Consider the following 25,644-nt stretch of genomic DNA (forward strand, 5'->3'; position numbering starts at 1 on the left):
AGAGAAAATGAGTGTGACATATGCATACTTCTTCACTTCAGTTATGTGCATTGTTATTAAATGGTAGAATAGCAATAATGTTACTGGACTAGTAATCTACTGAACTAATGCTGCAGAGACCTGGGGTGAAATTCTCCCCCAACGGCGCGATGTCCGCCGACTGGCGCCAAAAATGGCGCCAATCAGACGGGCATCCCGCCGGCCCAAAGGTGCGGAATGCTCCGCATCTTTGGCGGCCTAGCCCCAACATTGAGGGGCTAGGCCGGCGGCGGAGGGATTTCCGCCCCACCAGCTGGCGGAAATGGCGTTTGTTGCCCCGCCAGCTGGCGCGGAAATGCGGCGCATGCGCGGGCGCGTCAGCGGCCTCCGACAGTTTCCCGCACATGTGCAGTGGGGAGAGTCTCTTCCGCCTCCGCCATGGTGGAGGCCGTGGCGGAGGCGGAAGGGAAAGAGTGCCCCCACGGCACAGGCCCGCCCGCGGATCGGTGGGCCCCGATCGCGGGCCAGGCCACCGTGGGGGCACCCCCCAGGGTCAGATCGCCCCGCACCCCCCCCCCCAGGACCCGGGAGCTGCCTGGTCCCGCCGGTAAATACCCGCTTTGATTTACGCCGGCGGGACAGGCAATTTCTGGGCGGGACTTCGGCCCATCCGGGCCGGAGAATTGAGCAGGGTGTCCCGCCAACCGGCGTGGCCCGATTCCCACCCCCGCCCAATCTCCAGTACCGGAGACTTCGGCGGGGGCGGGATTCACGGCGGCCAACGGCCATTCTCCGACCCGGCGGGGGGTCGGACAATGACGCCCCTGAGTTCAAATCCTACCACAACAGCAAGGAGACATGTTCAATTAATTAAATAAATCTGGAATGAAAAGCTTAGTAATGTTTATTCATGTGAGGAATGTGTGCTTAGCTGGCTAGGCCAACATTCATTGCCATTCCTAATTTTCCTTGAGAAGGTAGGGTAAGCTGCCTTCTTGAACTGCTCCATATGGTGTACCCACAGTGCTGTGAGAGGGAGAGAGTATCAGGAATTTGACCCGGCGACTGAAGGAACAACAATATATCTCCAAGTCAGGAGTGGCTTAGATGGGAACCTCCACTTGGTGGCATTTCCAGGTATCTGCAGCTCTCGTCCTAGAAAGTAATAAGAATACTCTTTATTAGTGTAACAAGTAGGCTTACATTAACACTGCAATGAAGATACTGTGAAAATCCCCTAGTCGTCACACTATGTCTGTTCGGGTACACTGAGGGAGAATTCACAATACACCTAACAAGCACGTCTTTCAGGACTTCTGGGAGGAAACCGGAGCACCCGAAGGAAAAGCAATGCAGATATGGGGAGAAAGTGCAGACTCCACACAGGCAGTGGCCCAAGCCACAATTCGAAAAGTGGTTGTGGGTTTGGAAGGTGTTATCGAAGGAGCCTTACTACATTCTTGCAATACATCTTGTAGATGGTACACACTGCTGCTACTGTGCACTGGTGATGGAGGGAGTGAATGTTTGTGGAAGGGGTACCAATCAAGTGGGCTGCTTTGTCCTGGATGATGTCAAGCTTCTTGAGTGTTGTTGAAGCTGCACTCATCCAGGCAAGTGGGGATTATTCCATCACACTCCTGACTTGTGCCTTGTACATTATGGACAGGTTGGGGAAAATCCAAAGGTGAGTTACTGGCTGCAGGATTCATAGCCTCTCACCTGCTCTTGCAGCCATAGTATTTATATAGTTGGTACAATTGAGTTTCTGGTCAATGGTGAACCACCAGAATATTGATGGTGAGGAATTCAGTGATGATAATGCCGTTGAATGTCAAGGAGTGATAGTTAGATTCACTCCTGTAGGAGATCATTGCTTGGACTTGTGAGGTGCGAATGTTCCTTATCAGTTGCCAACCCAAGATTGGCTGTTGTCCAGGTCTTGTTGAATTTGGCATGGACTGCTTCAGGACCTGAACCTGAGCGGCATGGTGGCACAGTGGTTAGCGCTGCTGCCTCACAGCGCCATGGACCGGGGTTCAATTCCGGCCTGGGGTGACTGTCTTTATGGAGTTTGTACTGTCTCCCCGATAAAAAAACAGTTGTGGCTCAGTTGGTAGCACTCTCACCTCTGTCTTAGGTGTTTGTGCACTCAACGTGAATTCCAGGACATGTCAAGGCTGACATTCCAACATAGTACCGAATGAGTCTGGCATTGTATGAGATGCTGACTTTCTGATGAACAGGCAAGATTTTTGGGCTGTTCAGGGTTTCGGTATCTCCTGGTCTCGCCAACGGCGTGCCTCTGCCGCATCTTTCCTGGTGGCATGAGGTAGATTCAATGAGAAATCCCATTGAGAGAACCGTGACCAGAAGATCCCATCTTTGGACAATGGCAGGCCGCCTCCTGCCACCCGCAAACATTCCGCGGGGTAGACCAGAGAATCTCACCCAAAATATTAAACTGAAGCCATATCTGCTCTTTCATGTGGACCTAAGGGATCTCGAGAAATAGCAGGGGAGGCAACCTCAGTGCCCTGACTAATGTATTCCTTGCTTAACAACACAAAAAGAGAAGATTGTTATGTTGTCTTGTCATTATCACATTATTGTTTGTGGGAGCTTGTTTTGTGAAACCTTTGAAATGTCTTGCGGGACGGTAGCGATATATAAATGTGAATTTTTCTTTTATGCTGAGTAATAATTTCATATTTGACTGAAATTACCTGTGAGTTTATCTTATGTATCCCTTAGAGACCTGGGGCGGGATTCTCCGATATCGGCGCGATGTCCGCCGACCGGCGCCCATAACGGCGCAAATCCCACCTGCATCGCGCCTCCCCAAACATCGCAAAGTCTCCGGCCCGGAATAGGCTAGCAGCGACGTGACGCTATCCGCGCTGGCTCAGGTGGTTCACGCCGTGCGGCATCATGCACGCCGCTCGGCGTGACGGCTCATAAGACGCGCTGCTCCCCCCCACCCGACCAGAAGACCCGACCGGATGGCCGCCCGCCGCTCAGCCCCGAGGTTCCAGTCCCGCGACATTGAGGCATTCCTAGATGCAGTGGAGCAGAGGAGGGAGGCCCTGTATCCCGGACATGGCCGCAGAGTCGCCCCACGCCACAGCCGGCGTCTGTGGATGGAGGTGGCAGAGGCCGTCGCCGCTGTGGCCCTGACACCACGGACAGGCACCCAGTGCCACAAGAAGGTGAACGACCTCATCAGGGCAGCCAGGGTGAGTCCCCCCGCCCGATATCCATATCCCCCATATCCCCCCTCCCCCATATCCCCCATATCCCCTGTCCCCCATATCCCCCTCCCCCATATCCCCCTCCCCATATCCCTCTCCCCATATCCCCCTCCCCATATCCCCCATATCCCCCCTCCCCATATCATCCCTCCCCCATATCGCCCCATCCCTATATCCCCCCTCCCCCATATCCCCCCTCCTCCATATATCCCATATCCCCCTCCCCATATCCCCCATATCCCCCCTGCCCCATATCCCCCTCCCCCATATCCCCCATATTCCCCCTCCCCATATTCCCCTCCCCCAGATCCCCCTCCCCATATCCCCCCTCGCCCATATCCCCCATATCCCCCTCCCCCATATCCCCCATATCCCCCCTCCCCATATCCCCCATATCCCCCCTCCCCCATATCCCCCCTCCCCCATATCCCCAAGTGAATCCAGCCCTAACCTTAACCTCTGCAATACACGCGCAGCCGATGGCGTGCATTCATATACCTGTCTAACACTGTTGCCTTTTACCCCTGCCACCACCCCCCACAGGAGAAGCGCAGACAACACCAGGGAGCATGTGAGGACTAGAGGAGGCCCAGCTGATGAGAGGCCACTGACCGAACATGAAGAAAGGGCCCTGGAACTGGCTGACGAAACTGAGGACCGGGAGGTTGCTGATGCAGAGGTCGGGGGCCCACCAGCAAGTGAGCCACCGACAGCCCGTCCCCATATCCCCCCTCCCCCATATCCCCCCTCCCCCATATCACCTGATCACTGCCTGCGTGTCTAACCATGCATGCTTCATTGTGTATCGCAGGAGCAAACGTCGAGGCACCCATCCCCGCAGATGCAGACCGCCCGCACGATGCCCCTCGGAGACCACGGGAGACGGAGAGACCCGGACCCTCTGGCATGCGACGCCCGCACGATGCCCCTTGGAGGCCACGGGAGACGGAGAGACCTGGAGCAACAGGGAGACGGCGCCCCCGTCTCATGCGGGTGCGGTGACGCAGGCGTGTGCCACCCAGCGACGAGAGGGGCAGCCACAGGCCCCCGTCACAGCCGAGCCAGGACACCACTCCCCAGGACACCCCTACCCAGGAAACCCCTACCCAGGTAACTGAAATACAGGACAGTGACACAGATTGGATGGGTGGAGACGAACCGCCACCCCAAAGTGCCTTGGACTCAGAGTCGGACGATGCGCACGACACAACGCCACTGCTGTCACCAACACCCTCCACCATCGCAGAGACGCTCACCTTGGTTGGGCACTTTAGTGATGAGGCGTCTGGTACACTCACTGGTGCGCACAACACAGCTGTCCCGGTACAGCAGGTGGAGGTAGGAGCAGCAGAGGGACCGGGCGGTCGGAGGGCAGCCCAGCCCAAGCGAACATCTGCCGCCCAGATGGATCCCGGGTTCCTGGAGTTACCACACCCACCCATAGGTCCGATGCAACCACCGAACCTGGGACGAGCGAAGAGGGTGACGGCCCGCTTGCGGCGGCTGCAGTCGCAGGTGGAGGAGTCCACCCCCGTCCAGGAGCTGGCAGTGGTGCCGGTCATGCGTGCCACCCAGGCCGACACCGCACGGGTGGCGTCCGCGGTGGAGGCAATGGGTGCGACGGTGTCAGACATGGGGAGCGGTTTGCGAGGCCTGGGGCTTTCCGTGCAGGCGGCGTCTGTGGCCCAGGACATGGCTGCCCTCTCATAGGAGGCCATGAGCCAGCGCCAGCGGCAGATGGCAGAGGGGCTCAACTCCGTGGCACAGTCTCTGAAGGCCATGGCCCAGTCTCAGCAGGCCATGGCCCAGTCTCAGCAGTCCATAGCCCAGCCTCTGCAGGCCATGGCCCAGTCTCAGCAGGCCATGGCCCAGTCTCAGCAGGCCATCGCTGAGGGCATCGGCGCCATTGCCCATGTGCGAGCCGGCGTCGCACAGTCACAGACAGGGTTTGCCAACCCCCTGAACTCCATGGCTGCAAACCTGCAGACTCCTGTCGATACCAGCACGGGCCTCCAGGACTGGCAGCGGCAGATGTCAGGGGGGCGTCGGATGGCCAGTCCGTTCGCATCCCCCACCCATGTAGAGGCCTGGGGGCCATCGGGCACCCCGAGGGAGGAGGAGGTGCTGGGGATGTTCCGGGTCTCATTGTAGGGACCCCCCTCCCGTCCCAGGTGCATCGGGTGGGCAACGGGCTGGACAGGCTGGCAGCTCGCCATCCCAGTCGCCCGGGCCGCAGCCTGGCCCATCTAGGCCAGGACGCCCCAGGAAACGGCCGCCAAAGGGATCCCGTGTCAGAGGGCAGGAATCGCAGGAGTCCACCTCCAGCTCTGCTGTACCGTCTGCGGAACCACCTAGGCGTAGTCAAAGGGCCCGTAAGGCCAAACAATTAGATACTGAGTAAGTTGGCACGGGTGCAGGGCACAGATGAGTTTTAGGGGCTAGGGCACGTGCATGAACTCCTTTCGTTATTAAAGTCAATGTTACACCTACAGAAGCTGCCTTTATGCTCTGTCCAAAGCATGCGGGGGTATCATGTACGTTGAGCGCAAGTGTGTGTGTGAGGGGTGGTCTTACCTCAGCCCCAGGTGAGTCTGCCCCCTTCCCCCTGGGCCACCATCAACATCCCCCCGGGCAGAGGACGGGACAGTGCGCTGCAGTGTCACAGCCGCATGCAGGGATGGTCCGGGTGGATGGTGGTACTGTGGCCATGGGTCAGACATCGTCCAACGATGTGGAGCTAGGAGCTCATCGCAGAGCGGGTTGTCATCATCCTCCATGGCCTGCAATAGACACGCGTCCACTGGCAACTGTGTGAGCCCGACCGTTGTGCCGCAGGTGGATCGGCAATGGGGTGGTGGTGTGCATGCGGGTGGGTTGGGTGGGGTTGGGGAGGGGGGTGAGGGTGCTGGGTGGGTGGATGGGTGGGGGGTGTGCGTGGTCGGGTGTTGCCATGGTGTGCGGTCTGTGGCCATACTACCCGATTCCCACGCCCATCTAGTCAGTGAAGCGGGCGTCTATCAGCCTGTCCCTTGCCCGCTGGCCCAGCCGGTAACGGTGGACAGCCACTCGCCCATGTCTAGCCCATCTGCCGTGACCATCCCCCTCATCTGGGGAGGACTGCACGTCTTCCTGCTGCTCCTCCACTCCGCCGTCCTCTGCCTTCGGCACATCGCCCCTCTGCTGGGCTATATTGTGCAGGATGCAGCACACCACAATGATACGGCCGACCCTATCTGCCCGATACTGGTGGGCGCCCCCAGAGAGGTCCAGGCTCTTCAGCACGCCAAAGCACCTCTCTATCACTCCCCTTGTCGCTACATGGGCATCATTGTAGCAGTTCTCCTCCTCATTGCGTGGCCTCCGTACAGGCGTCATCAGCCACGATCGCAATGGGTAGCCCCTGTCGCCCAGCAACCAGCCCCTCAGCCGGGGATGGCGTCCCTCGTACATGGAGGGGATGTATGACCGCGACAACACTTATGAGTCGTGTACACTACCCGGGTAACGGGCGCAGACGTGCAGGATCATCATGCGGTGGTCGCAGACCACCTGTATGTTCATCGAATAGGTCCCCTTCCTATTGGTGAACACGGCCCTGTTATCTGCAGGTGGCCGCATGGCGACGTGCATCCCATCAATCGCACCCTGGACCATGGGGAACCCGGCCACGGCAGAGATGCCCACGGCCCGGGCACCTTGGCTGGCCCGGTTCACAGGGAAGCGGATGTAGCGGTGCGCCATGGCATATAGGGCATCTGTCACGGCCCTGATTCACCGGTGCACCGATGTCTGCGAGATGACGGACAGGTCCCCACTCGGTGCCTGGAATGACCCCGTTGCATAAAAGTTCAGGGCCACCATAACCTTGACGGACACGGGGAGAGGGTGTCCCCCGCCAGTGCCACGCGGTGACAGGTGTGCAGATGTGTGCCACGGTTTCCCGGCTCATCCGGAGTCTCCTCCTGCATTCCCGGTCCGTGAGGTCCTGGTACAACAGCCGGGGCCGGTACACACGGGGCGTCCTCGGGTGCCTCCGTTGCCGTGGGGCCCCGACGTCCTCCTCCCCGTCCTCGTCCTGTCGGGCGGGTGTCCCTTCAGCCTGGTCGGCTGCCGCCTGCCCCTCTGCGGCAGCCTGCGCCGCCTCTCTGGCACGCTCCTCCTCCTCCTCCTCATCCAGGGCAACATGGACATTAGCAGCTGCCGCCACGGTGGCCAACATCGCTGGCTGACCGGAAATCATGACGGCCTGTGGGTGGGGGGGGGGGAGGGGGGGGGGGGGGGGGGGGAGGGGAGGGGAGGGAGGAGGGGGAACGACGACATGTCATCATTGCCCATACCCCCCTCCTCTCCCCAGCCAGGTGGCATGGACCGCATGGGTCCGACTGTTGGAGGCTGGCACCTGGCCAGGTGGACCAACTCACTTGCCTTCGCATCCCCCTCCCTGGCACGCACCTCCCCATCCCCCTCCCCGGCACGGACCCCCCACCCCCCGGCACGCACCTCCCCGTCCACCTCCCTGGCACGGACCCGTCCCCCTCCCCGGCACGGACCCCGTCCCCCTCCCCGGCACGGACCCCCCCCCCCCATCCCCCTCCCCTGCACGGACCCCATCGCCCCCCCGTACCCCGGCCCCCCCTCCCCGGCACGCACCTCCCCGTCCACCTCCCCGGCACGGACCCCTCCCCATCCCACTCTCCGGCACGGACCCCCCCCGTCACCCTCCCCTGCACGGACCCCCGTCCCCCCGTCCCCCTCCCCGGCACGCACCTCCCTGTCCCCCTCCACCGCACGCACCTCCCCGTCCCCCTCCCCCGCACGCACCACCCCGTCCCCCCCCGGCACGCACCTCCCCGTCCCCCTCCCCGCACACACCTCCCCGTCCCCCCCCGGCACGCACCTCACCGTCCCCCTCACCCACACGCACCTCCCCGTCCACCCCCGGCACGCACCTACCCGTCCCCCTCCCCAGCACGCACCTCCCCGTCCCCCTCCCCTGCACGGACCCCCCCCCCCCCCCCCGTCCCCCTCCCCGGCACGCACCTCCCCGTCCACCTCCCCGGCACGGACCCCTCCCCATCCCACTCCCCGGCACGGACCCCCCATCCCGTCCCCCTCCCCGGCACGCACCTCCCCGTCCCCCCCCGGCACGCACCTCCCCGTCCCCCTCCACCGCACGCACCTCCCCGTCCCCCTCCCCCGCACGCACCACCCCGTCCCCCCCCGGCACGCACCTCCCCGTCCCCCTCCCCGCACACACCTCCCCGTCCCCCCCCGGCACGCACCTCCCCGTCCCCCTCCACCGCACGCACCTCCCCGTCCCCCTCCCCCGCACGCACCACCCCGTCCCCCCCCGGCACGCACCTCCCCGTCCCCCTCCCCGCACACACCTCCCCGTCCCCCCCCGGCACGCACCTCCCCGTCCCCCTCCCCGCACACACCTCCCCGTCCCCCCCCGGCACGCACCTCCCCGTCCCCCTCACCCACACGCACCTCCCCGTCCACCCCCGGCACGCACCTACCCGTCCCCCTCCCCAGCACGCACCTCCCCGTCCCCCTCCCCTGCACGGACCCCCCCCCCCGTCCCCCTCCTCGGCACGCACCTCCCCGTCACCCTCCCCGGCACGGACCCCCCGTCCCGTCCCCCTCCCCAGCACGCACCTCCCGCTCCCCTCCCCGGCACGCACCTCCCCGTCCCCCTCCCCTGCACGCACCTCCCCGTACCCCCCCAGCACGCACCTCCCCGCCCCCCTGCCCGGCACGCACCTCCCCATCCCCCTCCCCCGCACGCACATCCCCTTCCCCCCCCCCCAGCACACACCTCCCCGCCCCCCCTCCCCGGCACGCACCTCCCCGTCCCCCTCCCCCGCACGCACCTCCCCGTCCCCCCCGGCACGCACCTCCCCGTCCCCCTCCCCGGCACGCACCTCCCCGGCACGGAGCCCCGGCCCCCCCCCCCGTCCCCTTCCCCGGCACGCACCTCACCGCCCCCCCTCCCCGGCACGCACCTCCCCGCCCCCTCCCTGGCATGCACCTCCCCATCCCCCTCCCCGGCACGGATCCCCCCCGTCCCCCTCCCCGGCACGCACCTCCCCGCCCCCCCCCGGCATGCACCTTCCCGTTCCCCCTCCCTGGCACGCACCTCCCCATCCCCCTCCCCGGCACAGATCCCCCCCGTCCCCCTCCCCGGCACGCACCTCCCCGTCCCCCTCCCTGGCACGCACCTCCCCATCCCCCTCCCCGGCACGGATCCCCCCCCGGCCACCTCCCCGGCACGGAGCCCCCCCCCCTACCCCGGCAGTCATCGTCCCCTGCACCTACCCCCTCCCGGCACACCCCCGGAGCCCACCCCACTCTAACCCCCCCACCCCCCGCCGCACACACACACACACACACACACACACAACCCTACACACACCTCTCCCCCTGTGGTCCGTGGTCACGTCGGCGGGGACTGGGCCATGGCCTGCTGAGACTGGGCCATGGCCTGCAGAGACTGGGCCATGGTCTGCTGAGACTGGGCCATGGCCTGCAGAGACTGGGCTATGGCGTTGAGCGCCTCTGCCATCTGGCGCTGGCACTGGCTCATGGCCTCCTGTGAGAGGGCAGCCATGTCCTGGGCCACAGACGCCGCCTGCACGGAAAGCCCCAGGCCTCGCAAACCGTTCCCCATGTCTGACACCGTCGCACCCATTGCCTCCACCGCGGACGCCACCCGTGCGGTGTCGGCCTGGGTGGCACGCATGACCGGCACCACTCCCAGCTCCTGGACGCGGGTGGACTCCTCCACCTGCGACTGCAGCCGCCGCAAGCCGGCCGTCACCCTCTTCGCTCGTCTCCGGGTCGGTGGTTGCATCGGATCTATGTGTGGGTGTGGTAACTCCAGGAACCCGGGATCCATCTGGGCGGCAGATGTTCGCTTGGGCTGGGCTGCCCTCCGACCGCCCGGCCCCTCTGCTGCTCCTACCTCCGCCTGCTGTACCGGGACGGCTGTGTTGTGCGCACCAGTGTGTGTACCAGACGCCTCATCACTAAAGTGCCCAACCGAGGTGAGTGTTTCTGCGATGGTGGAGGGTGTTGGTGACAGCAGTGGCATTGTGTCGTGCTCTTCGTCCCACTCTGAGTCCATGACACTTTGAGGTGGGGGTTCGTCTCCACCTATCCACTCTGAGTCACTGTCCGGTATTTCGTCTTCCTGGGTAGTGCTGTCCCGGTTAGGGGTGTCCTGGGTGCCGGGTCTCTCCGTCTCCCGTGGCCTCCGAGGGGCATCCTGCGGGCATCGCATGCCGGAGGGTCCGGGTCTCTCCGTCTCCCATGGCCTCCGAGTGGCATCCTGCGGGCGGTCTGCATCTGCAGGGATGGGTGCCTCGACGTTTGCTCCTGCGATACACAATGAAGCATGCATGGTTAGACACGCAGGCAATGATCAGGTGATATGGGGGAGGGGGGATATGGGGGAGGGGGGATATGGGGATGGGCTGTCGGTGGCTCACTTGCTAGTACGCCCCTGACCTCTGCATCAGCAACCTCCCGGTCCTCAGGTCCGCCAGCCAGTTCCAGGGCCCTTTCCTCGTGTTCGGTCAGTGGCCTCTCATCAGCGGGGCCTTCTCCAGTTCTCACATGCTCCCTATTGTTGTGTGCGCGCTTCTCCTGTGGCGGGGGGAGGGGTGGTGGCAGGGGTAAAACGCAACAGTATTAGGAAGGTATATGAATGCACACCATCGGTTGCGCGTGTATTGCAGAGGTTAAGGTTAGGGCTGGATTCACTTGGGGATATGGGGGATATGGGGGAGGGGGGATATGGGGGAGGGGGATATGGGGGATATGGGGAGGGGGGGATATGGGGGATATGGGGGAGGGGGGATATGGGGGAGGGGGGATATGGGGGAGGGGGGATATGGGGGAGGGGGATATGGGGGAGGGGGGATATGGGGGAGGGGGGGGATATGGGGGAGGGGGGATATGGGGGGGGATATGGATATCGGGCGGGGGGGAGGCTCACCCTGCCTGCTCTGACGAGGTCGTTCACCGTCTTGTGGCACTGGGTGCCTGTCCGTGGTGTCAGGGCCGCAGCGGTGACGGCCTCTGCCACCTCCCTCCACAAACGCCGGCTGTGGCGTGGGGCAACTCTGCGGCCGTGCCCGGGATACAGGGCGTCCCTCCTCTGCTCCACCGCGTCCAGGAGCGCCTCCACATCGCGTGACTGGAACCTTGGGGCTGAGCGGCGGCCAGCCATCCAGTCGGGTGTTCCGGTCGGGTGTTCCGGTCGGGTGGGGGGGAGCAGCACGTCCTTATGAGCCGTCACACCATGCGGCGTGTATGACGCTGCACGGCGTGAACCATGTGCGCAAGCGCGGATCCCGTCACGTCGCTGCTAGCCCATTTCGGGCCGGAGACTTTTCAACCATTTGTCCGGCGTGACGCAAGTCGGATTTGCGCCGTTTTTTGCACCGATCGGCGGACTTTGCGCCGATAACGGAGAATTTCACCCCTCATATGTAGAACACAAAATATGGGCAGAATTCTCCATGTCTGAAACTAAGTGTTGACACCAATGCAGAACTCATGAACTCATGGACAGCGGGTCTCTGAGTCGGTCTGTGGCCTCCGGACAGATGTCATCAGCCACGACCACAGTTGCCCAGGAGTCAAAACCCCGGCTTGCGGGGGGGGGGCACCTCAAACATCAAACATCAAACATGTCAGGAATCTTCAGGAGGCCGAACAACAGTCGATCATGGACCTGGTCGCTGCATGACAGGGCCAGTGGTGCGGGGATTGTTTGGGGGGGGGGGGGACTTGTTCCCAGCAACCGTCAAGGTGACGGTTGCCCTGAACGTTTATGCCACAGGGTCCTTCCAGGGATTGAGTGGAGACCTGGATTGGATTGGATTTGGATTTGTTTATTGTCACGTGTACCGAGGTACAGTGAAAAGTATTTTTCTGCGAGCAAAATGTTACCTGGACTCCTTGAATGCTGAAAATCGTAACAAGGTTAAGGAATTTGAAAGCTCCACAGGTTTCAGGTTTGGGGATGATAATACTCTGAAGTCGCTGAAAAGAGTGGTGATCCCTTGCAATATTGCCGGAGTGAATCATTGGATTGGATGGATTAGATTTGTTTATTGACACGTGTACCGAGGTACAGTGAAAAGTATTTTTCTGCGAGCATCTCAACAGATCATTAAGTACATGAGAAAAAAAGGGAATAAAAGAAAATACATAATAAGGCAACACAAGGTATACAATGTAACTACATAAGCACCGGCATCGGATGAAGCATACAGGGTGTAGTGTTAATGAGGTCAGTCCATAAAAGGGTCATTTAGGAGTCTGGTAACAGCGGGAAAGAAGTTGTTTTTGAGTCTGTTTGTGCGTGTTCTCAGAATTCTGCATCTCCTGCCCGATGGAAGAAGTACTGTATCTCCTGCCGATGGAATCCCTGTGCGGGATTTCACAGACTTCGGTGCACAGATGCATCATGGATGCCCTATATGCCAAACGGCTCAATACATCCACTTCAATATGGACAGAGCCACCAGAGTGCCCGGGCAGCGCGGATCGCCACCATCGCTGGGATGCCCTGGGTCCCAGGGGTGATCGTCAGGATCCAGGTCCCCCTACGAGCACCTGCAGCTGACAGGTCACAAACCAAAATGGGTTCCACTTGTTAAAACGTGCAGCTGATATGTGACCATCAGCTGAGCATCTGCACCCGATACACAGGCTGCCCGGGCACTCTGGTGGCTCTGTCCACATTGAAGTGGATGTATTGAGCCGCTTTTCTTCCCATGTATTTAATGAGCTGTGAGCTGCTTGCAGAAAAATACTTTTCACTGTACCTCGGTACACGTGACAATAAACAAATCCAAGTCCAATCCAATCCAGGTCTCCACTCATTCCCTGGAAGGACCCCGTGATGTAAACGTTCAAGGCAACCGTCACCTTGACGGTTACTGGGAACAAGTGTCCCCCCCCCCCCTCAACAATCCCCGCACCACTGGCCCTGTCGGTGGGCGGCACCGTGCGCGACTCTGGCCCTGGCACCCATCCCTGATGCAATGGGTATCACCAGCTGGCACTGTCTTTGCCAGGGGTATGCACCGCGATTCTGTAGGAGCTACAGTGGGTGTTGCCCTGGGTGAACTGCCAGTGGGTGGCAGCCAGGTGGGGGGTTGTGGCGGTTGTGGAGGGTGTGACCGAGGGTGGGGTGTGGGCACCCATGCGGCCGGTGTCACTCTGCAGAACCAGGGGCCAAGGTGGGTGGTCAGTGGGGTGCGCAGCAAGATGGCCTCAGTAATGGCGGTCCGTGATTGGGCACCGCCCCAGTCCCATAGGAGTTACCCTGGCCACTCGGCCTGTGCCCCCATCATCTCCCCTCTCCCCCGGCCCTGGTACACACCCCCGCCGCAACCAGCCCAGCCAGTGTCCAGCCTGGCAGCCTGCAGTTGCTCCTCTCTGTGTCCTATCTCCTCTCTCTCTCCTTCACCAGCCACCACGCAGGTTTCACGATTTTTAAAAGCACTAGTGAACCGTATGCTCAATCAATCAAATCCTGAGACGAGATTGGAGACAATTGAAGGCTTCATTGCACTAGATGTTTCCCCCAGTAGCACAGGTACAGAATGCAGCTGCTGGGGAGACACGGGCTCTTATACTCCGCCTTACTGGGCGGAACCAGCGGGCTTCACCAATGAAAATAGCAGTCTCAGGTACCTCCCACACCAATGGTCCTACAGCATTATTCAAGGTACCGTAATACCCCTAATACCGACTACCACATTCAACCCCTGTTAAAAAAAGAGTCTGGCGGGGGTGGTGGTCTCACGTTATACAATGGTAGAGCTGTAGGTTATGGTGGTACCCAGTCTACATTAGCACAGTGTTTTGCCTCGTTATATGTCGCAACTATTACAGTAATTATTTACAGTCAGAGTGAACCAATTAGTCGTAGCTTCGGCGGTGATGCAGGCGCCGGCTCGGGCATCCGTGGCTCCGGGAGCTTGGCTTCAGCTTCTTCAGCAGCTTCATCACCCGTAGATGGGACCAGTGGAAGGACTGATGAACCTGGGAAGGTGGCGGCTGTGGGGTGCGGCGGTGGGAGGGAGGATGGGGTCAGTAGTGGAGGTGTGGGTGGGGATCCAGCGGGCGCCAGGTCCCGTAGGGAGACCGTTACCTGTCGGCCGTCAGGGTAAGCCACGTAAGCGTATTGAGGGTTAACGTGCAGGAGGTGGACCCTCTCGACTAATGGGTCCGACTTGTGCGCCCGCACGTGTTTGCAGAGCAGGATGGGTCCAGGAGCTGCCAGCCAGGTTGGGAGCAAGATCCCGGAGGAGGACTTCCTAGGGAAGACAAGGTGACGTTCGTGAGGGGTTTGGTTGGTCGTGGTACGCAGCAGTGATCGGAAGGAGTGGAGAACATCCGGGAGGATCTCCTGCTGCGGGAGATTGGGAGATTCCTGGACCGTAGGGCCAGAAGGACGGTCTTCCAGACCGTTCCTTTCTCCCTCTCCACCTGCCCGTTTCCCCGGGGGTTGTAACTGATCAGCCTGCTCGAGGCAATGTCCTTGCTAAGCAGGAATTGTCGCAGTTCGTCGCTCATGAAGGAGGACGCCTATCGCTGTGTATGTAGGCGGGGAAACCAAACAGCGTGAAGATACTGTGGAGGGCTTTTATGACGGTGGCTGCGGTCATGTCGGGGCAGGGAATGGCAAATGGGAACCGGGAGTACTCGTCAATCACGTTCAGGAAGTACGTGTTGCGGTCGGTGGAGGGGAGGGGCCCTTTGAAGTCCATACTGAGACGTTCAAAGGGATGGGAAGCCTTTATCAGTTGTGCTTTCTCGGGCCTGTAGAAGTGCGGCTTGCACTCCGCGCAAATTTGGCAATTCCTGGTGGCGGCCCTGACCTCATCGATGGAGTAGGGCAGGTTTTGGGTCTTAATGAAATGGAAGAATCGAGTGACCCCCAGGTGGCAGAGGTCCTCGTGGAGGGCCCGGAGGCGGTCCACTTGTGCATTGGCACATGTGCCGCAGGATAGAGCATCAGGAGGCTCGTTTAGCTTCTCGGGACGATACAAGATCGCATAGTTGTAGATGGAGAGCTCGATCCTCCACCGTAAGATCTTATCGTTTTTTATCTTGCCCCGCTGTGCATTATCGAACATGAAAGCAACCGACCGTTGGTCAGTGAGGAGAGTGAATCTCCTGCCGACCAGGTAATGCCTCCAGTGCCGCACAGCTTCTACTATGGCCTGGGCCTCCTTTTCGACTGAGAAATAGCGGATTTCTGAAGCATGGAGGGTACGTGAGAAGAAGGCCACGGGTCTGCCTGCTTGGTTGAGGGTGGCTGCTAGAGCTACGTCGGACGCGTCACTCTCGACTTGGAAGGGGAGGGATTCGTCGATTGCATGCATCGTGGCCTTTCCGATGTCCGCTTTGATGCGGCTGAAGGCCTGGCGAGCCTCTGCTGACAGGGGAAAAACTGTGGATTGAATTAGTGGGCGGGCCTTGTCCGCATAGTTGGGGACCCACTGGGCATAATACGAAAAAAATCCCAGGCAGCATTTCAGGGCCTTGGAGCAGTGGCGGAGGGGGAACTCCATGAGGAGGCGCATGCGTTCGGGATCTGAGCCTATAGCTCCATCATGCACTACGTAGCCGAGGATGGCTAGACGGTCAGTGCTAAACATGCATTTGTCCTTGTTATACGTTAGATTAAGGATTTTTGCGGTATGGAGGAATTTTCGGAGGTTGGTGTCGTGATCCTGCTGGTCGTGGCCGCAGATGGTGACGTTATCGAGGTACGGAAACGTGGCCCTCAAACCGTACCGGTCAACTATTCGGTCCATCTCCCGTTGGAAGATCGAGACTCCATTTGTGACACCGAAAGGAACCCTTAGGAAGTGGTAGAGCCACCCATCTGCTTCGAATGCAGTGTATTTGCGATGGGGAGCTGGTGGTAGGTGGATTTTAGATCCACCGTGGAAAAGACTTTGTATTGTGCAATCTGATTTACCAGATCAGATATGCGGGGGAGAGGATACGCATCGAGCTGCGTATACCTGTTGAAGGTCTGACTATAATCGATGACCATCCTATGCTTCTCCCCGGTCTTTACAACCACTACTTGAGCTCTGTAGGGACTGTTGCTAGCCTCAATAATACCTTCCTTCAGTAACCGCTGGACTTCCGACCTAATGAAGGTCCGGTCCTGGGAACTGTACCGTCTGCTCCTGGTGGCGACGGGTTTGCAATCCGGAGTGAGGTTTACTATCAGGGAAGGCAGATCGACTTTTGAGGGTCGCGAGGCTGCAGACAGTGAGGGGGATATAGGGACACCGAATTTAAAAGTTAAGCTCTGGAGGTTACATTGGAAGTCTAACCCTAGGAGCGTGGCAGCGCAGAGGTGAGGAAGGACGTAGAGCCCGTAATTTTTAAACTCCCTTCCCTAGACCGCGAGGTTCGTTATGCAGAACCGCTTTGATCTCTACCGAGTGAGACCCGGGGGCCAGGGAGATTTTTTGGTTGACTGGGTGGATGGGAAGAGAACAGCACCTTACCGTATTGGGGTGTATGAAGCTCTCTGTGCTCCCGGAGTCGATCAGGCAGGATGTTTTATGCCCGTTGATGCGCACGGCCATCGTCGCAGCCGAGAGTGTTCGGGGCCGAGACTGGTCCAGGGTCACGGAGGCAAGTCGTTGCAAAATTTGGATGTTTTCCTCGGGCGGTATTTGGTCATCCAAGTCAGGGTCCTGAGAGTCCAGCCAAGATTGCGGTGCCCACTGGTTGCACATGGCTGGAGGTGTACAAGATGGCGGCGCCCATCCGTCACACGTGGTCCCCAGAGGACAAGGTGGCGGCGCCCGGAGGCCGCATGTGGCCCTAGAGAAGGTGGATGGCGCCGCCCGCTGGCAGCACGCGGTTCGTGGAGAGAGTTGTGGTGGCGGTCCCAGTTCGCCCCCGGAGACCCCGGCGACCGCCCGGGCCTGGCATACTGCCACGAAATGGCCGTTTTTGCTGCACCCTTTGCAGATGGATGAGCGGGCCGGGCAGCGCTGCCGGGAGTGCTTGGCTTGCCCACATAAATAGCAGCGGGGCCCCCCGGGATTGCCTGGCAGTCTTGCAGCGCAAGCTTGTGGGGGATGGGGGATGCATCGGAGTCGGCTGCAGGGGGATTCCACGCTGCCCAAGGGGCTGCCGTGCGGTCAGGGACGTAAGCGCGGGCGTTTCGGGAGGCCACATCCAGGGAGCTAGCAAGGGCCCGTGCCTCCTTGAGGCTTAGTGTCTCTTTCTCCAGCAATCGCTGGCGGATTTGGGAGGACAGCATACCTGCAATGAAAGCGTCCCGGATCAAAAGTTCTGTGTGGTCACTGGCCGAAACTTGTGGGAAGTCACAGTTCCTCCCTAACACCAGGAGCGCACGGTAGAACTCCTCCAGTGATTCCCCGGGGATTTGTCGCTAGCAGATGTTGGCCATAGACCTGGTTTACAGGGCGAATATAGTGTCCTTTCAGCAGGGTCATTGCGGCCTCGAAATCGTCCGCATCCTCGATGAGGGTGTAGATCTCTGGGCTCACCCTCGAGTGGAGAGCTTGCAGTTTCTAGTTCTCCGTATGTTCAGTCGTGGCCATCCTGAGGTACCTTTGATGCACGCCAGCCAGTGTTTGAAGGTTGCCGCTGAGTTTGCCGCATGGGGGCTGAGTTGCAGACACTCCGGCTTAATTTGAAGCTCCATTCTTTAAAATCTAGTGCAATAAATTGATGCTCGATCAATACTCCTGAGACGAGATTGGAGACAATTGAAGGCTTTATTGGACTAGATGTTTCCCCCAGCAACGCAGGTACAGAATGCAGCTGCTGGGGAGACACAGGCCTTACTGGGCGGAACCAGCAGGCAGGCTTCACCAATGAAAACAGCAGTCTCAGGTACCTCCCACAATGGTCTTACAGCATTATTCAGAGTACCGTAATGCCCCTAATACCGACTACCACACCGTGCCGTCGAGAACGTGCCCCATCAGAGGTGGAGAATCGTGGAGGCCCCAGAGAATACCGGGTCGGGCCTGCTAATGGTATGAAACGGGGTTTACTGTACGTGCGTTCTGGTATGCCTTGACACTGCAGTCGAGGGGAAGGAGAATCGCAATTTGGCGTCAGATCGGCACCCGCCGCGATTTTGGAGTCGGCACCTATTCTCCGTTGGCAAATGGAGAATCCCGCTCACAGCATTTGGCTAATCTGTCTCTGCCAATGTTTGCGAGAACCATCTAATCTAATCCTGCTTCATTTGTTCTCTTTTATTTTCAGGGCTTGGTTTAGCTCAGATGGCTGGACAGCTGGTGTGTGATGCAAAGCAAGGCCAACAGCATGGGTTCAATCCCATACCAGCTGAGGTTATTATGAAGTTCCACCTTCTCAGCTTTAGCCTCACCTGAGGTGTAGTGATCCTCCGGTTAAATTACCACCAGTCAGCTCTCCCCCTCAAAGGGGAAAGCAGCCTATGGTCATCTAGGACTATGGTGACTTTACCTTTTTACTTTATCTTCATAGTGTTCTATTTTCTTCTACTTCAAATACTACCATATTAATAGTGAAGGTCATTAATTGGGCATTAATTGTCCACTTAAGGGGCCGATTGGTGGTGGAGCTCGAAGCTCATCCAAGGGCCTTCCAGCCATGGATTTAATCAGGGTGGAGGCAGGAAGGTGACTGTGTCCCCACCCACCATCATCCCACCTGACAAAATGCCGTCCTCATTTCCAAAGTCGCCGCAGGGCTCCTATTAAACATTGCCCATCAAATAGCAAACAAGCATTTGAGTAATTGTGTGTTACTCCAATTAGAGTAGGTTGGTGAGTGATTTGCACCAGAAGTGAATGCTAGAACTATGTCTCTCTCTGGATATAAACGATTGGGACTTGGATGTTGGGAGCATTATCTTAAAATTTCCTGGTAACACAAAAGTAGGAGGATTGGCAAGTAGCCAAGCTAAATGTAAAAGACTTCAGAAAAACAGAGAGGTTAGTGGAGCAAGCCAGCAGATGACAAGTGCAATTTCATGTGGATTAAAGTGAGATAATACAGTTTGTAAGGTAAAGCAAAAAATGGGAGTTTGTACTTAACAGAAAGGTATTGAAGGGATCAATAGTCTTGAGGGTCAAATGCATAATTCCATGAAAGTGTGAATGCCAACAGAATTTTGAGTTTTATGAATTGAGTAATGGAGAATAAGAGTGAAGAAGTCATGTACAGTGTTGGACACAACCTACAGATTACGTACAACATAATTTGCCAAGTAAAACGAGGGTGATAAGAAACTACATGTATGAGGAACAACTCAGTGTAATGGAGCTGCTGTCATTTAGTAGAAAAGTCCAACAGGACATTTAATGGAGGTTTCCTGAAGTGTTTGATAAAGTGAAGAGGGAAAATCATTTTTTTTCTGATTGGAGAGTCAGTGGTAAGGGGATTTCAATTTGAAATGGCTACAAAGAATGAGGTGAGATTGGCTGAAGTCTCAATGCAGAGAATTCTGTATTTGGAGCATGAAATGCTTTGCCATAAAGTCTGAATAAGGGAAAATTTGATAAATAGTTGAAACAAAGGAATATTCATGGGTATGGGAAAAGCACAGAGCAATGGGAAACCTTTGGATTGTTCTGCAATAAAACTGGCACAGACATGATAGATTGAATAAACTGTAAACCTCGATGAAGCTTTACTTCTAAACATGGTTATCTCACACACTGAAATACTGAATCAAATTTATTCAAATTCGCCATACTTTTCAATCCACTACATATTTATTCTGAAGAAAATAAAGCATTTATTTAATAAACGTAATGAATATATCTACAAATAGTAGCCAGTTAAAGCAAATGTTCATTCAATAATAAAATCACCGCCCAATTGCAGAATTTAGGGCAGCACGGTAGCACAAGTGGATAGCACTGTGGCTTCACAGCACCAGGGTCCCAGGTTCGATTCCCGGCTGTGTCAATGTCTGTGTGGAGTCTGCACGTTCTCCTCGTGTCTGCGTGGATTTCCCCCGGGTGCTCCGGTTTCCTCCCGCAGTCCAAAGACGTGCAGGTTAGGTGGATTGGCCATGATAAATTGCCCTTAGTGACCAAAAAGGTTAGGGGGGGTTATTTGGGTACGGGGATAGGGTGGATGTGAGGGCTTAAGTGGGTCGGTGCAGACTTGATGGCCGAATGGCCTCCTTCTGCACTGTATGTTCTATGTTCTATAATTAAATTGGAAAAAACTCGGCAGGCATTTGTTTCCCTGGCTCCAGTGCATAAAGCCTGATATCCATAATGGGCCTTCTTAGAACTGATCCTCATTCTATGTCTATCATGAGCTTACATTGCTATAATGTTACCAGTCCTCTGTGATCAATACTTTAGCATCCTTGCCTTTGACTAATTCAAGCATTTGAAAATTGCTCATGCAAAGAGATAATTAGAGCAAAGTCCAAACCATTCTTTTTGTTGTAGCTACTATAAGACCATAAGACATAGGAGCAGAATTAGGCCACATCGAGTCTGCTCCACCATTCAATCATGGCTGATATTTTTCTTATCCCCATTCTCCTGCCTTCTCCCCATAACCCCTGATCCCCTTATTAATCAAGAACCTATCTATCTCTGTCTTAAAGACACTCAGTGATTTGGCCTCCACAGCCTTCTGTGGCAAAGAGTTTCGCAGATTCACCACCCACTGGCTGAAGAAATTCCTCCTTATCTCTGTTTTAAAGGATCGTCCCTTCAGTCTGAGATTGTGTCCTCTCGTTCTAGTTTTCCCTACAAGTGGGAACATCCTCTCCACATCCACCCTATCCAGGGAATTATGCAGAGGTATTTATCCTCCATGGTGTCTGTACAGTTCACGTTTCAAGTAGACATCTTGCCCTCATTCTCTTTTAAGAGCTATATTATGGTAGAATGCCTCAAAATGAAAGTACTAACTATATGTGTAAGAGTGCAATAAGGGCATTATTTTCTATTAATGGACACTATTTGCATGTTCAATTATGCCATGAGAAAAATGGTGGGTGCACAAATCTAGCATTTTGGAAACCTTAAGTGATCTTTGATGCAGTTAATCACTATAAATTTGTCTCACTGGAACAGTGCACAGCTAAATAGCCGATTTCTATGGTGTTCCTTGTTGGAAATTGAAGGTTCCTGATGAAGTCTTGGAACACCAAAGTTGCTGATCCTGCTAAATTAGATCCACAGCCTGAGATGGCTCCTGGAGAGAATATTAAATCTCTAATAACCTTCTATTCTTCAATTAAGAGAAATTCAATAAAACCCTGCACCAATGTTGTAGAGTGAAAAAGTACATGACTGTAACTACTTTGTTAACAATTCCTTATTCAGCCAATTTACTGCTAAATATTCAACTTGCAAAGATTGTCAGTGCTTTATAATTGTGACTGGGTTTCAATAATTGTTCCTTGTAAAGAAAAAAATGGTGCAAATTAATTTTGAAAAGTGGGAGTCATTAGACAAACATCAACACAGCCAAATATAGAACTTTCTCCATAAATTACTCTATTCTGCACTTTTCAGTAAAATAGGGCAACACGGTAGCACAGGTGGATAGCACTGTGGCTTCACAGCGATTCCCGGCTGGGTCACTGTCTGTGCAGAATCTGCACGATCTACCCATGTCTGCGTGTGTTTCCTCCGGGTGCTCATGTTTCCTCCCACAGTCCAAAGACGTGCAGGTTAGGTGGATTGGTCATGACAAATTGCTCTTAGTGACCAAAAAGGTTAGGAGAGGTTATTGGGTTACGGGGATAGGGTGGAAGTGAGGGCTTAAGTGGGTCGGTGCAGACTCGATGGGCCGAATGGCCTCCTTCTGCACTGTATGTTCTATGTTCTGTGTTCTATTTGCAAAGGCAGGAATTTCAGCTCCACCGACCATGTGGGCACATCACGTCTGCTTATGACACTTCACCAACTATGTGAAGTCTAGGTGGCAGGTCTGTATCAAATACGTCAAAATAGTCAGCTAAGAAATCTTATCACCCACTTAAACATGCAAGATTCATCACCCTTAACTCTTAAAAAGCTTACCAAAACAATACCTTTCACACCAATAAAGAACAAAAAAGTGAACTTCCTCTGGTTTGAGCAACTGCTCGACTGTATTTTGCATCTCAACTTCAGTGTATCATAATATTTGCTGCTGTGCGAATGTGCACACTTTTGTATTCATTAATTACAAAATATTAAGTGTTTCTGATAATCCAAAGTGGTCCACAAAAGTGGATCCAGGAAGATCCAATCATCTGTCAGTAGCTTCGTAACTAAGGACATTCAGAGTGGAAGGGTGAGTGGATATCAGCTGAATCTCTGCAGGCTGCTGGGATCAATAAAGAAAGTACAGTGCAGCATGTAATATTTTCAATAGTGCTGATATTTTAAACCGTTGTCCTAATCTCCACGAGCTATCTGAACTACCCATTTGATTGAGGTTATTTTTAGCTTGCTCAGAAACAGCCCAGAGAGTAAGCGCTTGTGAGCGGGGGTGGAAAAACAAAACTTAACTTAGAATCCATTAAAAGGAAGAAAAAAAACACCACACATCTTCAGGCTCTTGTTTAAATAATCAATTGTTGCTGGCTGTTGTTGAGAAATACAATGCACTAAGCCACATAATCTAGAATGTGTGCACTTTACTCTTGCGTTTAATTTTTATAGGCAGCCTTCCTTTTCTAATTTAATGAATGACCTCAATGTTACTGAATAGGTGGAAGGTGACCTTATTTTGAAGACTGTCTCTTTTCCCCCCAGCACTTTATGCAAAGGTTAATGAGTATTGTACAGTTGAGACAATTTCATCTGTTTTTAGTAATTAATTTGTTGATTATTTATCCATGAGCAACATTTGAACTCACAGCAAAGGTTTTATTGTAGCACATGACTCCAAATGAAGGAGACAAGTAAAGTGCTCGATGCAAGTTAACTGTTCAAAATAACCTTTCCCAACAAGATTTCCAAAAATCCAGGGTGTCATTCATTGATTAAATGGCATACATATCTACATACAGTGAACTGCAAGGACTCTCAATCAGTCACTGTACAATATATATGTAATTGTTTGCATAGGATATTATAGATATTGCCAACTTCCCTGGCTGCTTATTATTTACACCTAATTAGGATGTTGGGTTGGATTGCAGGAGACAGTAGAGGAAGAAAGAAAAAAATGATTAAGGGAAAAGGAACAAGGAGAATAAAAATAGCCATTTTTAAAATCCCCAACAATTCATCTGAAGAGGTGAGACTGGAACATTTAATTGTTTACCTCAATTAAAAATAATCATATCGTTTGAAAAACATTTATGCTGTTTATTACTAGACTGAAATTTCTGTGATAAGCTTAATGGACAATTAATAAGCAAATATAGTAACTTCATGGGGTGATTATGGGGCCAAATGCAGTTTTCACAAAGCTGATGATGGAGGAGCACAAATCGGCCAGCAACTTGCGAAGATGCGCAAACCATGGGATATCTTGCTACAAGTCATTGGCTGATTTGTACATTGATAATGGCAGGCTGTTAGTCTTTCATCAAAACCTTAGCATAAATTTGTAGTTGCCCAGTTTCAATAGCAGTTACCAGCAATTTAACACCTAGGAGAAAGGTGAAGCCTCTAGGCCCCATTAACACTAGCTTTGACCTCCAGCTTTAAAAAATAAGCACTTTATCATAGATTATCATAGAATTTACAGTGCAGAAGGAGGCCATTCGGCCCATCGAGTCTGCGCAGGTTCTTGGAAAGAGCACCCTACCCAAGGTCCACACCTCCACCCTATCCCCATAACCCAGTAACCCCACCCTACACTAAGGGCAATTTTGGACACTATGGGCAATTTAGCATGGCCAATCCACCTAACCCGCACATCTTTGGACTGTGGGAGGAAACCGGAGCACCCGGAGGAAACCCACGCACACACGGGGAGGATGTGCAGACTCCGCACAGACAGTGACCCAAGCCGGAATCGAACCTGGGACCCTGGAGCTGTGAAGCATTTGTGCTATCCACAATGCTACCGTGCTGCCCTAGTGATCACTCTTAACCACATTCCCTATTGTGCTCTGCAAAGTTAAGGTTAATGGTTGCATTTTGTGTCCACTATTGTCATTTTGACAGTTTATCATTACACTTTTGGTCTATTTAGGATTTTAAAAACATTTATTTCATGGGATGTGGGCGTTGCTGGCAAGGTCAGCATTAATTGCCCAACCCAAATTGCCCTTGAATGAGCCTTGCTAGGCTCTGGAATCACATATCAACCAGACCAGGTAAGGATGTCAGATTTCCTTCCCTAACGGACATTAGAGAACCAGATGGGTTTTTAGGGCAGTCAATGATAATCCCAATACTGGGATTAGCTTTACAGTCAGGATTTATTACATTCGCTGCTGAGATGGGATTTGAACCCTTATCCCCGGATCATTAGTCTTGGTCACTGGATTACTAGTCCAGCAACATTATCATTATGCCACTGTTTCCTCTAATATTTATGCTACTTTACAAATTTCAACATAAAATTTAATTTTGTTCGACTTGACTAAAGCTCTCAGTTTGTCAATTTTTTGTGCACAGATTCAGTTAACTTAAATGTGCTATAAATTCCAAATCATTTTAGAGCACACTCTACAAAAGCTACAGATCACACTTAGCTAGGTCTTTAATCCATAACAGTGCACTAAAATCAAACCAAGTGAAATAGGATTTTTTAACGTAAGTAGTAATGGCATGATGCACAATATTAATAAGTATCTAACATTAATAAAGTACAATATTTACAACAATTGTTATCACCTCTCTCTCCTCATCTTGTAAAACCTCTTCAAAATCTTTCTGATCTTATTGTTTCTTAACTCCTTCACTAAGGATACATGTTCTCTCCAAAGGATGTTTTCCTATGATAATGGTGACATATAAATGTAAGTTGTTACCATTGGATTTTGAGAAATGAATCATCTAATGCTGATGTGTTACTGTTTAATGTGCCCGTAAGACTTGTTGGTTAATGAGTACTCCTTATGTGACAGCTTTGACATGCAATGGACAGCACTTTAGGAGAGCACCTGCAAGGAACACTCTTCTGAGTGTGGATTTAAGAAGGCAGCTGATTATTGAGTACATCCTCGTGAGTGTTTTTATTTTATTAAAGTCATTTAATATTTAACAGAGGGTTAGGCATGACAGTTGGTGGGGCTTGCTGTTCTGCCTGCAACATGCGGTCAATCATGAATGTTGACAACATCCCTCACTATTACATCTGTGGAAAATGTATATCCAGCTGCACATGTTGACTGAACAAATGGATCGGTTTGAACAGCAGCTGAAGGTACTAAGAAGTAATCAAATGGCGTAAAGCATCTTAGATA

At 54.6% G+C, this 25,644-nt stretch overlaps 1 long non-coding RNA gene across 1 annotated transcript; it reads right to left on the reverse strand.

Annotated features, from left to right (window-relative positions):
• Nucleotides 1–872: 872 nt before the first annotated feature.
• On the reverse strand, nucleotides 873–25,176 carry LOC140392429 (uncharacterized). The gene is made up of 2 exons (XR_011935347.1): nucleotides 25,073–25,176; nucleotides 873–1,134 (listed from the first exon to the last, which is right to left on the reverse strand). It is a non-coding gene; the product is annotated as an uncharacterized lncRNA (long non-coding RNA).
• Nucleotides 25,177–25,644: the final 468 nt, after the last annotated feature.

Source organism: Scyliorhinus torazame, chromosome 16, assembly GCF_047496885.1.
Source record: "Scyliorhinus torazame isolate Kashiwa2021f chromosome 16, sScyTor2.1, whole genome shotgun sequence".
Taxonomy (NCBI): Eukaryota; Metazoa; Chordata; class Chondrichthyes; order Carcharhiniformes; family Scyliorhinidae; genus Scyliorhinus; species Scyliorhinus torazame.